Genomic DNA, 15,696 nt, shown 5'->3' on the forward strand with positions numbered 1-15,696 from the left:
AGGTCTGTGATGTGTGGAGAGAACGAGAGTCAAAGATGATCCTAAGGTTTTTTGCCTACAAGTGGGTGAGGGGAGGGGAGCAAGGAGGCTGGCCAGAGTGTGGGGGAGGGGACAAGGAGCAGGCATCCCAATGAGGATCTCCATTTTACTGGCATTAAGGCAAAGATCGTTGGCAAAGCACAATGCCTGAATAGCAGTCAGGTATGAGAGAGGAGGAGGTATAAGACGGCAGCTTGAAGGAGAGCTGTGTGTCATCTGCATAACACAGGAAATGAGGGGAGAAGGTGGAGATCAAGTGGGCCAGGTAGATGTTGAAGAGCCATGGCGATAAGATAGTGCCCTGAGGGACACCACAGGAAAAGAGTGAGGTGGAGGAGAGAAAAAGGGCCCATTTGCACTTGAGAGGGTCTGTTTGAAAGGAAGGCGGTCAGACACGCCAGTACCCTGCCTGTGATGCCTAGGGTATCATGGAGACGGTTTATGAGGATGGAGTGATTGACTGTGTCAAAAGCCAGAAGAAAGATTGAGGAGGATCAGAACAGAGAGGGTGTTTGAGTCCGGGTTAGAGAGCAAATCTTCATGGGTGTTCAGGAGAGCAGTTTCCGTGCCTCTGGATACCATGAAACTGGACTGGTGGTCATGGAGGTAGCTAGCCATTTCGATGTGAAGGGTCAGTTGGGGGATGACCAGCTACTCCATGAATTTGCCCAAAAAAGGGGCGATAGAGATATGGTGATAGTTAGCTGGGCAAGAAGGGTCAGCAGACGGCTTTTTTAGGCGAGGCTGCACACAAGACTACTTAAGGGGTTGTGTGAAGGAGCCAGTGGCAGAGGAATGGTTGCAGAGGTCAGCCAAGGCTGGGGCAAGAGAGGCAATGTTGTCATTTATGGTTCTGGAGGAGCAGGGGAGAGCCTGTTTAGAGGAGACTTTCATAGAGAGGACCACTTAGGAGAGATCTTGTTTGGTGCAATGGGAGAGAGGGAGGAGAGTAGGTTGTGGGGTGGGGTAAGGGGTGCAGATAATAGAGAGGACAGGATGTCCATAGCTTTGCAGAAGTTGGTGGCCATTGCAGTGCAGAGGGCCTGGGAGGAGGGAGGAAGGAGGAGAGGAGAATACTGCAGTACGATTGGCAAGTTCCTTGCAGACTTTTAAAAGTTCAGCCGTGTTATTGGTGGCTCCAGAGATGCAGGCTTAGCTATGAGCCCTCTTCTTGGAGCAGATGGCGAGATGATATTGCCTTTGGAGTAGGCAGCAAGCCAGCTTGTCAGAGGATGAGGTAGATGCCTGCTACTTCCGCTCTGCAGGTTTGCACTTGCGTTTCAAAGCTGCCAAGTCAGAGTCATACCAAGAGTTGCATTTGGAGGCAGGCTTCATGCGGATCCTCATGACAGGGGTTAGGATGTCCAGGGTGTTAGAGATAGAGAAATGGAGGTTAGCTAGAACAGAGTCAGAAGGAGAGTCAGATGAAGGAAGAGGCAAATGCAGCAACTGACACGCTTCGTCGGCCAAATGACAGAGAAGAAGACTGGCAGTGTGGGGGAGGCATCACCCGGGGACTGGGGATGTCAAGGTGTGAAGGGAGGAGAGAGTGGTCAGACCAGGAGAGAGGGGTAGTAAGAGGGTTGGAAAGTGGGATGTCTGTTGAGATGAGAGCATCCATGGTGGGTCCGGCAGAGTGAGTTGGGCAAGACGGAAGGATAGTGAGGGAAAGAGTTGCAGAGATCGGGAAAGAGTACAATAGCCACATCTGGAGAGTCGAGCTGGATGTTACAGTCCCCAAGGAAGATACGTTTGGGGTAGGAGGCAAGAAGAGAGGAGGACAGGTCAGCCCATTCTGAGAGTAAGAGGGAGGTTGGTCCGGAGGGCCTGTAGATGGTAGCGAGAGTAAGAGAGAAGGTAGGTGAGACAGCAAGCCTACAGACTAGGCTTTCAAAGGATGAGTAGGTTTGAGTGGAAATGATGGAGGCAGGAACCCATTCAGGGAAGATCAGAGTTACTCTGCCACCAGGCGGGGAGGACCCAGGATTGGACAGGATCTTGAAGCACTCAGGGAGAAGAGTGTGAAAAGTAATGACGAAGATGGCATTGAACCACGTCTCGGTGAGAGCAAGGACGTCAAGGTCTTCATGGAGGTGACAGATGTCTGAGGAGTGTTTGATAGCAGAGCGAGAATTGAGGGTATCTAAGTGAATCTGGATGCCCCCTTTAGGTGATTTGTGAGGGGGGCACAGGGGTAGGGTGCCACCAATGTGGGGGCGGGGTGAAAAGTAGATGAGGGAAGGAGGGGTGGCAGGAGAGGGGGGGAAAGTTGAAGAGAGATGGAAGACGTCTGTCAAAAAGGAAGAGGTTGGGCTGAGAGCCCTGGGCTATGGTAGTGCCATTGTGATAGAGATTAATGGTGCATTTGGAAGATGCGAATGGAGCCAAGAGCACTTCCCATCTGGTGTGTTCTGACTTGAGTGTCGTGTAGACCGTTGATACCTCTGTCCTCAAGTGACGCACAGGGGAACTAAAAGAAACCCGCTGTGCGACCTTTGGGGCCACAGGTGGGAGATGTTACTTCCCGGATCCACGGAACCTCTGGAACACCAATGCTGCTGTCAAAAAGAGCGAGGTTAAGTACAAGGCAATTACAGTATATAATCACAATAACCAAAGGGTCTGAATATCCTTACCTATCCGGTGTTTGGAAAACCCAGGAAACCTAGGAGGGAGGTTCGAGACTCAGGTGAGGCGGTCCCTAGAACATGAGGACCACAGACAATTGTGGATGCAGGATAGACCACCTGTAGGACTGAAGGCGTGACTTGAATCCCAAAAAGGGAAATGGCGTAAAAGTTCAACAAGGTATCAAGGGATGATCCAAAGGCAAGTCAGGGTCGTGTCCAAAATCCAGCAACAGGTAAACAGTTCCAAGCAAAGGTACAAAGGGGTAAAGTCCAAGATAGAGTTCCAAGATCAAGGTAAACAGGACCACAAAGCAAAACGTAACGCCAAACAGGGTCTGAAGACAGCTGAGAAGCAATGAGTGTTCCGTGTCTCAAGCCTTATATACTGAGCGTTTCGGGGTCATGTGACGTCCACTAAGGTCACGTGAGGAACGCCACTCTGGATCACGTGAGCAAGTGAACGATCGGCGTGGAGATGTAACGCCGCCTCTTCTGCTGTATGTTCTCCATGGCAACTGCCAGTGCAGGAAGGGTTGCAATCGAGCCCGTAAATCATACCTGGTACGGAGCTTTCGGTCCTTTGGGAAAACCGAATCACATGAACCTCGAACCCTGGAGGGAGGTGTTGGGGAAATGTGAGCAGTGTTCTGATGTGCAGTGGATCGGTGTGCAGAGGATCGCCTAACATAGCCCCCCCCCCCCCCCAACGGCCCATGACCCCGTGGGCAGGACGGGTGATCCCTATGGAAGCGAGCTACCAACCGAGGAGTGTCAAGATCCAAAGCGGAAACCCAAGAACGCTCCTCCGGTCCGTAGCCCGTCCAATCCACTAAATACTGGAGCCTACCCCTAAACCAACGGGAACCCAAAATGGCCGACACTTCAAAAACATCAGGAGAGGCCAGGGACACCGGAGCAACAGGGGCCCGGAGGCGGGAAGAATCAGGACAAGGCTTGAGGAGAGAGACATGAAATACAGGATGGATACGCCAAGAACTTGGGAGAACTAGACGAAAAGCCACCGGATTCACAACCTGAGAGATCACATACGGGCCAACGAAACGAGGTAGCAGTTTCCGGCAACCCACTAGGCGAAGGTGACATGAAGACAACCAAACCCTAGAACCCACCACCAGGGGAAGAGCAGCCAGACGCTTGCCGTCAACACGAGCCTTCATAGAAGCCTTAGCTTCAGTAAGATGGACCACAGTACTAGCATGAACAGCAGACAGATCCCCAAGACAAGCCGTGGCCGCAGGATTCGAAGAAACAGAAGCATCAGGGACAGGCAAGACCTTGGGGTGTTGACCGTAGAGGGCGTAGAATGGAGAAAAACCTGTAGCAGAATGAGCCGCGTTATTGTATGCGAACTCAGCAAGCCGTAAAGCGGTCAACCAGGAGGTCTGCTGTTGCAATATAAGACACCGAAGATACTGCTCCATAGATTGATTTGTCCTTTCGGTCTGCCCATCAGTCTCAGGATGATAGGCCGAAAAATACCTGGTATCGATGCCCAGTAATTTAGTCAATGACCTCCAAAAACGAGAGGTGAACTGTGACCCTCGATCGGATACAATGACCGAAGGGAGTCCAAATAACACGAACAAATGTTCTAAAAACAAGTCTGCCAAGACCGGGGCCGAAGGAATACCCTTACAAGGAACAAAACGAGCCATTTTAGTGAACGTGTCCACCACCACCCAGATGGTGTCAAAACCTTGTACCTTGGGGAGATCGGTAACGAAATCCATTGTCAGTGTATGCCAAGGTCTTGGAGGTACCGGAAGCGGAAGCAGCAGCCCAACCGGTCGTCCTCTTCGATGTTTAGCCTGAGCACAAACAGCGCATGAATTGACATAGCATTCCACATCGCGCTTCATAGAGGGCCACCAACACCAGCGCTTTAGGAGATCCAAAGTGCGCTCTTGACCGGGATGGGCATTGAAGGGAGCATCATGAGACCACTCAAGGGCCAAGTTCCGAGTGTCAGGTGTGGGAAGAAACAGACGTTCATGCACGAAAGGCAAACCATCAGAATAAACGGGGTCCCAATCCCGCAATTGGTCGGAATGATTGCTAGTCCAAGCTCGTACAGAATCTAACAATGACAAAGAGGGAGTGCAGAGACAAATCACATGACTCTTTCCGAGAACAGTGTCAGGGAAGGTTGGCAACTCGACCCCACCCGGGGAACGTGACAAGGCGTCCGCTTTTCCATGTGAGGTTCCAGGACGGTGCATAATATGGAAATCAAAAGAGGAAAAGAAAAGATGCCACCGGACCTGTCTGCTATTGATGCACTTCAATGAGGCCAGATCCTGTAGATTTCGATGATCTGAGTATACAGTGATTGGATGCTTAGCCCCCAGAAGATGATGGTGCCAGACACGAAAGTCGTCCATGACAGCCAGGAGTTCCTAATCCGTTACGGTATAATGGGTCTCAGTATTGGAGAACTTACGGGAATGGTATGCCACCGGGTGCAATTTGCCTGTTGTAGGACATGTCTGAGACAATACAGCACCAAGAGCAAAAGAAGAGGCATCCGCCTCAACTATGAACGGAAGATCGGGATTGGGGTGTTGGAGCACCGGTGCGGTAGTGAAAGCGGTTTTCAAAGCCTCAAAAGATTCCTGATGTTCCCTCTGCCATCGATAGGGTACCTGAGGGCTGGTTAGAGCCGTGAGTGGGGCAACAATTGTGGAAAAGGAGGAAATAAAACGCCTATAAAAGTTGGCGAAACCCAAAAAGGCCTGCAAGGACTTCAGTGTTTGAGGAACTGGCCAATCTAGGACTGCTTTAACCTTGGATTCGTTCATGGATAATGCCCCAGGGGTAATGTGGAATCCCAGAAACTCAACAGACGTTTTATGGAACTGACATTTCTCGGGTTTGGCAAATAGGGAATGTTCCCTCAGACGGGATAATACTTCTCGGACATGCTTTACATGGTCATCAAGATTCCGTGAAAAGATCAAGATGTCGTCCAAATAAACAACCATATATACGTCCAGAATGTCCCTGAATATGTCATTCATAAAACACTGGAATGTTGCCGGGGCGTTACATAGGCCGAAGGGCATGACTAGATATTCATACAAGCCGTAACGGGTACAAAAAGCAGTTTTCCACTCATCGCCTTCGCGAACGCGCGCTAGATTGTATGCGCCGCGAAGATCCAGCTTGGTGAAAACAGAAGCATGAGATAAGTGGTCCAGAAGGGGTGTGATTAACGGAATTGGATATCTATCTTTTTTCGTGATAGCATTAAGACGCCGATAATCCACACAGGGACGTAAATCCCACTCTTTCTTAGGTACAAAAAATATAGGGCTTGCAGCTGGTGAAGTAGAGGGGCGGATGTGCCCTAATCGTAGGGCGTTCTGTACATACTGTTTCAATGCTTGTTCTTCCGAGGGAGACAAGGAATAAATCCTGCCCGAAGGAATGGTGGAATCAGGGATTAATTCAATTGGGCAGTCATATGGTCTGTTTGTAGGAAGTACCTCGGAAGAACCGCGATCGAAAACTGATTCGAATGCTTTATACTCAGATGGAATCCCTGACACCACTCCCCCAACAGTATGGGAATTCACAACCTCTGATCCATCATCATTCAGCGTGAGTTGAGCTAGGGCTCCCAAGGCCCGAGAAGGAGTATCGGTTGCTTGATGGGTTGGGAGACAATAGTTCTGACAAATTCCAGACTCGAAGAGCACCGTGCCTGATTGCCAATTAATCAGAGGATTGTGTTCACGTAACCATGGTATTCCTAATATGATACCGAATTGAGGCGTGGTAATCAAGTCAAAACTTAACGTCTCTGTGTGAATGTCTTGTATGGTCAACAATAGAGGTGCAGTTTGGTGTCTAACAGGACCAGAGACTAATGCAGTGCCATCTACGGCCTGAACAAGTTCAGGTCGGTTTTTTACCATTAAAGGTAGATTGAGGGAATGGGCTAACGCAATGTCTATGTAGTTCCCAGTGGCACCTGAGTCAATGATGATCGTAACTGCATGAGAAATACCTGTAGAGTGACAAAGAGGGGCCTGTACAACGATGGGCTGGACACGAGCAAAGGCAAGAGGGGTACCCAGAGATGAAGACTGAACACACGACCTGGTCTCCGGATCTAAGGTCGAGCTGTCCGAAAAACCTGACTCTTCTTGGGACGTCGAGGACATTCCTTCACATAATGTCCCGTGGTGCCACAATAAAAGCATGCATTATCCACCCTTCTACGTTCTCTCTCAGATGTTGTAATAGGGCTACGTAAACCTCCTAATAGCATAGGTTCTTCAGTACTGGGAGCAGGGGTACTGACAACTGTAGGGTGGGAAGAAACCCCCAACTCAGCTCTGCGCTCTGATCGCTGTGCATCTACCTGCAGGGCAAGATCCACTAGTTCCTGATACTGAGTGGGCATGGAAGGTATCACTGCTAAAGCATCTTTCATTGCGTTATTCAACCCCCTATAAAAGATAACTGCCCGCTTGCTTTCTGGCCATGATGTCTCTGCAACCAATTGATTGAACCGGGTGATGTAATCTATCAAAGTCCCTCTGTCCTGGGTTAGTTCTAACAACTCCAAATCCCTAGACTGTGCCTTGTGTCTGGTATCAAAGACTTGAGACATTTCTAGAACTAACAAATCAAAATCATAAAGCACCGGGCTATTGTTCTCCAATAAAGGGTTAGCCCAAGCGGCAGCTGTCCCGGTCAGATGGGAAAGGGCAAAAGCGGCTTTGGCGGTGGTATTAGGAAATGCCAGAGGTCTGCACAAGAAATGTAATTTGCACTGATTGATGAAAGTCCTGAACTTCTTGGGATCGCCTTGATAGCGTTCAGGAGCAGCCAAAGGGGAAGGGGTTGGAAGGACCACCGGAGCTGGAGTTGGGGTACTTGCCAACGGAGGCGGTGTGGTTGAAGTGCTAGCATCCCCGAACTCAGGGTCTGCAGGGAGAGAATGCTGAACACTCTGTATAGAATCTAACCTCTGGTGAATCACCGTGTTAGCGGCGGCCATATCTGCCCTCAATACTGTAATCGCCTACACTAAAGCAGCTATGGGTTCTTCCGTGGACCCCTGCATTGTCTAACACGACTATATGGCTTCTCAGTCTGTTCTGACTTGAGTGTCGTGTAGACCGTTGATACCTCCGTCCTCAAGTGACGCACAGGGGAACTAAAAGAAACCCGCTGTGCGACCTTTGGGGCCACAGGTGGGAGATGTTACTTCCCGGATCCACGGAACCTCTGGAACACCAATGCTGCTGTCAAAAAGAGCGAGGTTAAGTACAAGGCAATTACAGTATATAATCACAATAACCAAAGGGTCTGAATATCCTTACCTATACGGTGTTTGGAAAACCCAGGAAACCTAGGAGGGAGGTTCGAGACTCAGGTGAGGCGGTCCCTAGAACATGAGGACCACAGACAATTGTGGATGCAGGATAGACCACCTGTAGGACTGAAGGCGTGACTTGAATCCCAAAAAGGGAAATGGCGTAAAAGTTCAACAAGGTATCAAGGGATGATCCAAAGGCAAGTCAGGGTCGTGTCCAAAATCCAGCAACAGGTAAACAGTTCCAAGCAAAGGTACAAAGGAGTAATCCGAAGGAGTCCAAGATAGAGTTCCGAGATCAAGGTAAACAGGACAACAAAGCAAAAAGTAACGCCAAACAGGGTCTGAAGACAGCTGAGAAGCAATGAGTGTTCTGTGTCTCAAGCCTTATATACTGAGCGTTTCGGGGTCATGTGATGTCCACCAAGGTCACGTGAGGAACGCCACTCTGGATCACGTGAGCAAGTGAACGATCGGCGTGGAGATGTAACGCCGCCTCTTCTGCTGTATGTTCTCCATGGCAACTGCCAGTGCAGGAAGGGTTGCAATCGAGCCCGTAAATCATACCTGGTACGGAGCTTTCGGTCCTTTGGGAAAACCGAATCACAGGTGTTGGGGAAATGTGAGCAGTGTTCTGGTGTGCAGTGGATCCGTGTGCAGAGGATCGCCTAACATGGTGCCACCAGTAATGGTTGAGGAAGAAAAGGGAAGAGGACAGAAACCATATGTAGAGTCCATAAATCGGAAGAAGGAATAGCAAAGAGAATGTCCGTGATAGTGTGTCTGGAGGAAACATTGATGTAGGTGTTAGCATTGGGAAGACTCGGGAGTGCCTTTTTAAATGTCTTCCTTGCAGACTTCGTAAGAGGAGGAGGATAGTTGATGGGAGAGCAATTAGAATAGATAGGGGAGATGGAGAACACCATGGGGGATGACAAAAAAGGAGGGGGGGGGTTGGAGAATAGCAGGGGAGAGTGTTAGAAGCCCCATGCAACAGTAGAATCTCACCAGGCGGCCAAGCAGACAAAATCAATGAGCACACAAGAAATGCCCAAATTCAAAGATCATGAACAAATTGGAAAGCACACCTAAATTCGAATTTGTCAGAAAGCACTAAAAAGCTGTACAAAATGGAGGAAGCACAGTTGGAAAGCACACCTAAATTCGAACATACCACTGAAAACTCACCAAAGAAGCAGTGTTAAATACAATAGTTTTGACATTTGCAGTCGTTTATTGATAGTGATATATTTGTATGACCTTTCTTTAAGTGAAATATAACAATTCAAAATACAACTACTACCATAAATGACTCAATACGAAAAAGCATTGGCAAAACTAATCATTTTGGTGTTTGTACTTCACCGACAAACAAATGGTTGCAGCTTTGTATCTCGTTTCAGAAAGCGTAATGTGATATATGAACATAAGATTGAATACTCATCTAACAAGCATTGGCAAAGCCAAGAGGTTTTGCTTTTGGAGTGCTTAATTGAAAAATAGTCGTACCTGCATATCTTTTTGCATAAAGTGTTCTATTATATACAAACATACAACTGAAAACACATTTAACAAGCATTGCCAAAGCCAACAGTTGTGACATTTGTAAATGGTCCTCCTTCTGAATCCAGTTTCTTGAAGTGTAATATGATATACAAACATACGACTATGAACTCAACAAAAAAGAAATGGCAAAATTGTTGTAGCTTCACATCTCCTTTCATATAGTCTAATATTGCAATTCAAAATACAACTAATAGTGGCATTTGTACTTCATCAACAAATGACCTTCCCTTCAAATTTACTTACGTAAAGTGAAATATGATACACGAAAACATGACAAATTCATCTAACACGATAGCCAATAGCTGTGCCATTTTTAGTTGTTCATTGTCATTGTCAAAGCAATAGTTGTACTTTTGTACAAACCTGTCACACACCAGTTAAATATACAAATGAAAACCTATCAAACAAGCATTGGCAAAGCCAATAATTCAGTCTATTGCAATTTTTCATTTAACAAAGAAATGGTGCTAGCTTTGAATGTGGTCATACGTTGTGACAAGGTCAGTACACTGATCTTGGCAAGAGGGGATGTAAACCCCTCTCAGCCTGGGATAGCAGGCCTACCAGGGAGTAATCCACTGAACCATTGATATCCCAGAGAGGTAGGTGGCAGTTGGCAGGGTACCAATTCCTGTCTCTTCCCTATGTGCCAGTTTACGTGCAGTGCCCATCTGCATCAAACCATGCCTAAAAACCACAATGCTGGCAAAGGTTTTTCTTTGATTTACAGAGACGCCACTATAATAGACATGGAAGATGAGTACCTGTGAGTGAAAGGCCTTATTACAACCAGCCAGGGAAGGAGAGAGGGAAGCAGAAACCACAAAGGTCCCATAGGAAGTCCCTTAGGGGGCCTTTTGGTTGTCACTCACAAGTCAGAAATTAGACAATAGGGTAAAATACTAATGTTGAGAGGATTAGTGCTTTCTAGACGAGAGAGAGAGGGATGACCGCAGGGCCATAAAAGATCAAATGAAAACCCTCTTGCACTACAAATTAAACATTATCTCACACCACACAACTACTTTACGGCACTCACTTTCAACATAAGGCAATTAACATGAGTATAGCATACTTAAAGTGAATGTTGTGAAGTAGTGGTGTGAGTTAAGGTTTCATTTGTAGTGTGAGAGACCGTGGTGGCTTGTCCATAATGGGCGATGAGGCATTGACCCACCACTCATTAAAGAGCATCCACCAAGGACAGAGCCTGTGAAAGCAGGGAAACGTGGTTTCCCATAACACTTTGCAGTTCCGCAGTGCGCTTGCTTATTGGACCAGGCAAGGCCGGGGATGTTTTGCTTCCCCAGACTTGCATGGCCAATTGAGCATACAGGCTGGAAATTCGATGGTCAAATTGGTGTAGGGAGCACTCTTGCACATCCGTGCACATTTACAGGGCTGTGACGGCAGTTTCTGGCATTCCGGCTAACTCGATACATGCCAGGAACCAAACATAGCCTCCCCATGCTTCTTGTCTGCATGGTGCACAGGAGCCGGGGGGTCTGGAGCTGCTTGATGGCAGAGTTGAGTCCAGAGCAGGTAAGAAATCACCAATTTATGTATGTGTTTATGAATGCCTCATAGGGCATGTATCTAGGTTTGTATGTACACGTGCATGTGAGGGGTTTTATCTGTGTAAGTGCATCTGTGAATGACAGTGTAGTGTACATATTGTGCATGGGAGTGAATGTGTATGCGTGTGACTGAGAGTGCAGTATCCATTTTCTGAATGGGTGCTCATTTGAATGAGAGAGAAGTGGGAATGTTTTATGGGTGCGTGGCTACATATATGAGTGGGTATGAATGTGTGTGTGCATGCAGGCTGGGAAGCGAGGCTGTGCGTGGGAGAGAGAAGAGGAATGGGGGGATAGGACATGACAGTAAAGACATTTGCCTACATTGTTTGCTGGTTTTATTGACACTATGGGAAAAGCAAACTTGGTGAGTGTTCCTGAGTGTGGGGAGAGAACTACATTGGGGCAGCCAGAAGAACAAGTTACTCTCTTACCTGGTAACGTTTTTTCGATGGGATGGTCCCACAAAATATTCCATATCTATGAAAGTAATCACCACAGCTGTGCTGCTTCGGAAAATCTTTCGGCGTCTGCGTCCTGCGTCGATGACGTCGATACGCCGCCCTCGAGGACCTCCTCCGACGGCCGACGTCACTGGATGTTATAAGTAGGACGCACGACGGCCGTAGCCTCAGTTGTAGTTTTTTCCCAGAATGTGTGACACCAGTCTTCTGCCAGTCTGACCACACAAAGCCCTGCGGAAACGTAAGCTGCAATCGCATAAGAAATTCTGTAGCAGGGAAGGCAGGGAGGGAGCGATATGGAATACGTCGTCGGACCATCCCATCGAAAGAACGTTACCAGGTAAGAGAGTAACTTGTTCTTCGAGGGGATTGGGTCCTCCGACGTATTCCATATCTATGACAGACTCCCTAAGCAGTACCAACGCAAGGAGGTGGGAAAAGAATTTAGAATACAGAAATTTAGAATGCCCAATCAAATTGCACAGTAAAGGACCGCCTTGCCAAGGGCCAGATCCTGTCCCCGGATAGAATCGAGGGAGTAGTGACGTACAAAAGTATGGACCGAAGCACAGGTGGCTGCATCACAGATGTTACGAATAGGAACACCCCTCTGTAGGACAGTAGAGGCAGCCATACCCCTGGTAGAATGGGCCCGTAAGCCAACCGGTGGGTCCTTACCCGCCAAGCGGTAACATTCAGAAATTGCCAGAATAATCCAGCGAGACAAAGTCTGCTTAGTCACAGCTTGTCCCAAACGCTTTCCAGCGTAACCAATTAAGAGTTCATTGTCCACTCTGACCCGGGACATGCATGAAATATAAAAGCTTAAAGCTCTCCTAGGATCGAGCCTATGGAGCCTCTCCTCTTCCTTACCAGGATGCGGAGGAGGATAAAATGCCGGAAGAATAACCTTCTGGCCTAAATGAAATTCCGACACCACCTTCGGAAGAAAGGAAGGACAAACTCTAAGGACAACCCTGTCCTTATGAAACACAGTGAAGGGTGGCTTAACTGAAAGTGCCTGTAACTCACTCACTCTGCGAGCGGAAGTGACCGCAACTAAAAACACAGGTTTTAAGGGTTAACAGTCTTAAGGGACAAGAATGCAAAGGCTCAAAGGGAGCGCCCATTAGAAACTTGAGAACAAGGTTCAGATCCCAACCGGGCACCTGGAAAGGTGACGGAGGAAACACATTAGTGAGCCCTTTCAAAAACTGAGAAATTTAAGGGATATTAAAATAAGAACACTCCTCAGATGAGCGCTTAAATATAGACAGCGCCGCCAAGTAACCTTTGATGGTACCCACTTGCAGGCCCCTGTGGGCCAAAGAAAGCAAAAAAGACAGAACCATAGGAATGTCACATGAAAAAGGATCCACATTCTTAACCCTGCACCAGTCGCAGAACTTTCTCCAAAGGCAACGGTACAGTGACTTTGTTGCGGGCCTTCTGTCTGAAAGCAACACCTCCATCACGTCTTCAGGGAGGTCCCAATCCTTATACCTTAACCTTTCAGAAACCAAGCGTGAAGGTTGAGGGATCTAACCTCTGGATGGAGAACCTGACCCCCCTCCCGTGAGAGCAGATCGTCTCTGTAGGGAAGACGACTTGGAGGGCAGATGGACAAGTGCAGAAGGTCCGGGTACCACGCCCTCCGGGCCCATGCCGGAGCAATGAAGATCATCCGGGAACCGAACCTCCGTAACCTCAGGAGCACTTGCGGAATGACTGGGACTGGAGGAAACGCATACAGCAGTGGGAATGACCACTCCACCACGAACGCGTCTCCTAAGGCTCCTCTTGGAGGAAATTCCCGCGAGCAGAACCTTTCGCACTTCCGGTTGACACTGGAGGCGAAGAGATCCACTTGAGGGGTCCCCCAAAGGGGGAAGATCTCCAGGAAAATCTCCTGAGCCAGCTCCCACTCATGAGAGATCGTGCTCTGCCTGCTCAGAGCGTCCGCTGTCTCGTTTTTGTCTCTGGCCAGATGAACTGCTGAGATCGAAATTTCCTGCTGGATGGCCCAGAACCAGAGCTGCATCGCCTCCCTGCACAGAGGAAGTGACCCTGCCCCTCCCTTTTTGTTGAGGTAGTGCATGGCCACTGTGTTGTCCGTCAAAATCAGGACATTCTTTCCTCGCACAGTCGGCAGAAAAGCCTTCAGGGCAAGCCTGACGGCCCTCAGCTCCAACAGATTGATATGGAGTCTGGACTCCGACGGAGACCAACGACCGCTGACTGTCAACTCGTTGGCATGAGCTCCCCATCCCATGAGGGATGCGTCTGTCACCATCGCCACCTCCGGCCAGGGTAGCCAAAATGGAACCCCCTTCATCAGATTGCCTTCGACGGCCCACCACAGAAGGTCCTGGGCGACCGAGGGCGGCACCCGAACGGGGTCCGACATCCTGCCGGAGGACTGAGACCAGTGGAGCTTGAGTGCCCATTGCAAAGATCTCATCCGCAACCTGTCGTCAACCGCGAACCTCAGGTACTTCTTGTGCTTTGGATGGATCGGCACATGAAAATAAGCGTCCTTGAGGTCGAGAGACACCAACCAGTCCTGAAGTTGAAGGGCCTGGAGGACTTGAGAGAGAGTAACCATCTTGAACTTGTCCTTCCTGAGGAGTTTGTTCAAACTGCGCAAGTCCATGATGGGTCTCAATCCCCCGTCTTTCTTTGAAATCAAAAAATAAGGGGAATACCATCCCTTGTTCCTCTCCGCTACAGGCACCAGTTCTATGGCGCCTTTCTCCAGCAGGGATTGAATTTCCTGCGCAAGGAGCGGATCCGGACTCTTCAAAGAGAGATTCCCTGGTGGATTGTTGTGAGGCCTCTGCCGGAAAGGAAGACAGTAGCCGTGGGCTATGATCTCCAGAGCCCACACATCTGAAGTAATGGCACGCCATTCTACAAGATGCTGCGCCAGCCTTCCCCCAACCGGTGAAGCATGGGCCTCATGACTGAGCAGAAGCGGCTGCGGCGTTACCTGAGGGCAAAGAGGCAACTGCTCACGCGGCCTTGGCGCCTCGAGTATCTTGTTTTCCACCTCTGGCACTCCTACGGTTGTCCCTTTGACTTGCAGCTCCTCTCGCTTTACTTAAGGATGAGTAATAACGAAAGGAACCTCCCCTCCATTGCTGTCCCCTAGGACGAAAAGGCAGAGGTTGGCGGACTGCAGCGCCCAACGACTTTGCTGCAGCTTTGGAGGTCTGCAACCTCTCAAGGCTCTCGTCAGCCTTGCTGCCAAAAAGATGTGCACCATCAAAGGGCATATTGAGGAGTCTGGCTTGCACATCAGGAGCAAACCCCGACTTCCTCAACCACGCAAACCTGCGTATTACGGTGCTCGCCGCCATGGACCGGCTGACACAGTCTGCCATGTCCAACCCCGACTGAACGGACTCACACACATGGCATCCTTGCCATCCTGAGTAATAGCAAGAAAACCAACCCGTTCGTCCCCTTCGGGAATATGTTCAGCCACTAAGGAAACACAGTTCCACAGAGTGTGCGTGAAACGCAACAAAGCACATACGGAGTTGGCCGCCTGAAGAGCCATACCCCATGAAGAAAACACTTTCTTCGCCCATCCATCAAAACGCTTGTCGTCCCTATCAGGAGGGATGGTAGGATACAACGCCTGCTTAGCTGGGGCCGTAGCCGCCTGCACCACCAAACTCTCCGGAGTGGGGTGCGTGGTCTAGTAGCAGGGGTCACTACTGGGGGGGCGGTATTTACGTGGCAAAGACTTGCCCACTGCCGGGAGACTCTCCGGAGCAGTCCAAGCCGCTGCCACCCTTCTTTGCAGAGCCATATGGAATGCTTGGTCGAGGATATCCGTCAGGTCATCCTGCACAAAATCAACTGGGGGCGCCGACCACCCCAAGTAGTCGGTGACCCCACACATAAGGTGCCGGTACGATGACTCAGCATGGGTGCCAGGCTGAGGCCTACAGAACTCCACCTCCGGAGAGGTGTCCAGACCACTGGCGTCATGCAGTGACTGATGCAGGTCCTCAATCTGGCTATGACCAGAAAGAATCTCATCTGGTACCGTGTCGGGAACCAAC

The sequence above is a fragment of the Ambystoma mexicanum genome, chromosome 3p, assembly GCF_040938575.1.
Source record: "Ambystoma mexicanum isolate Mex_15411 chromosome 3p, UKY_AmexF1_1, whole genome shotgun sequence".
NCBI classification, from domain to species: Eukaryota; Metazoa; Chordata; class Amphibia; order Caudata; family Ambystomatidae; genus Ambystoma; species Ambystoma mexicanum.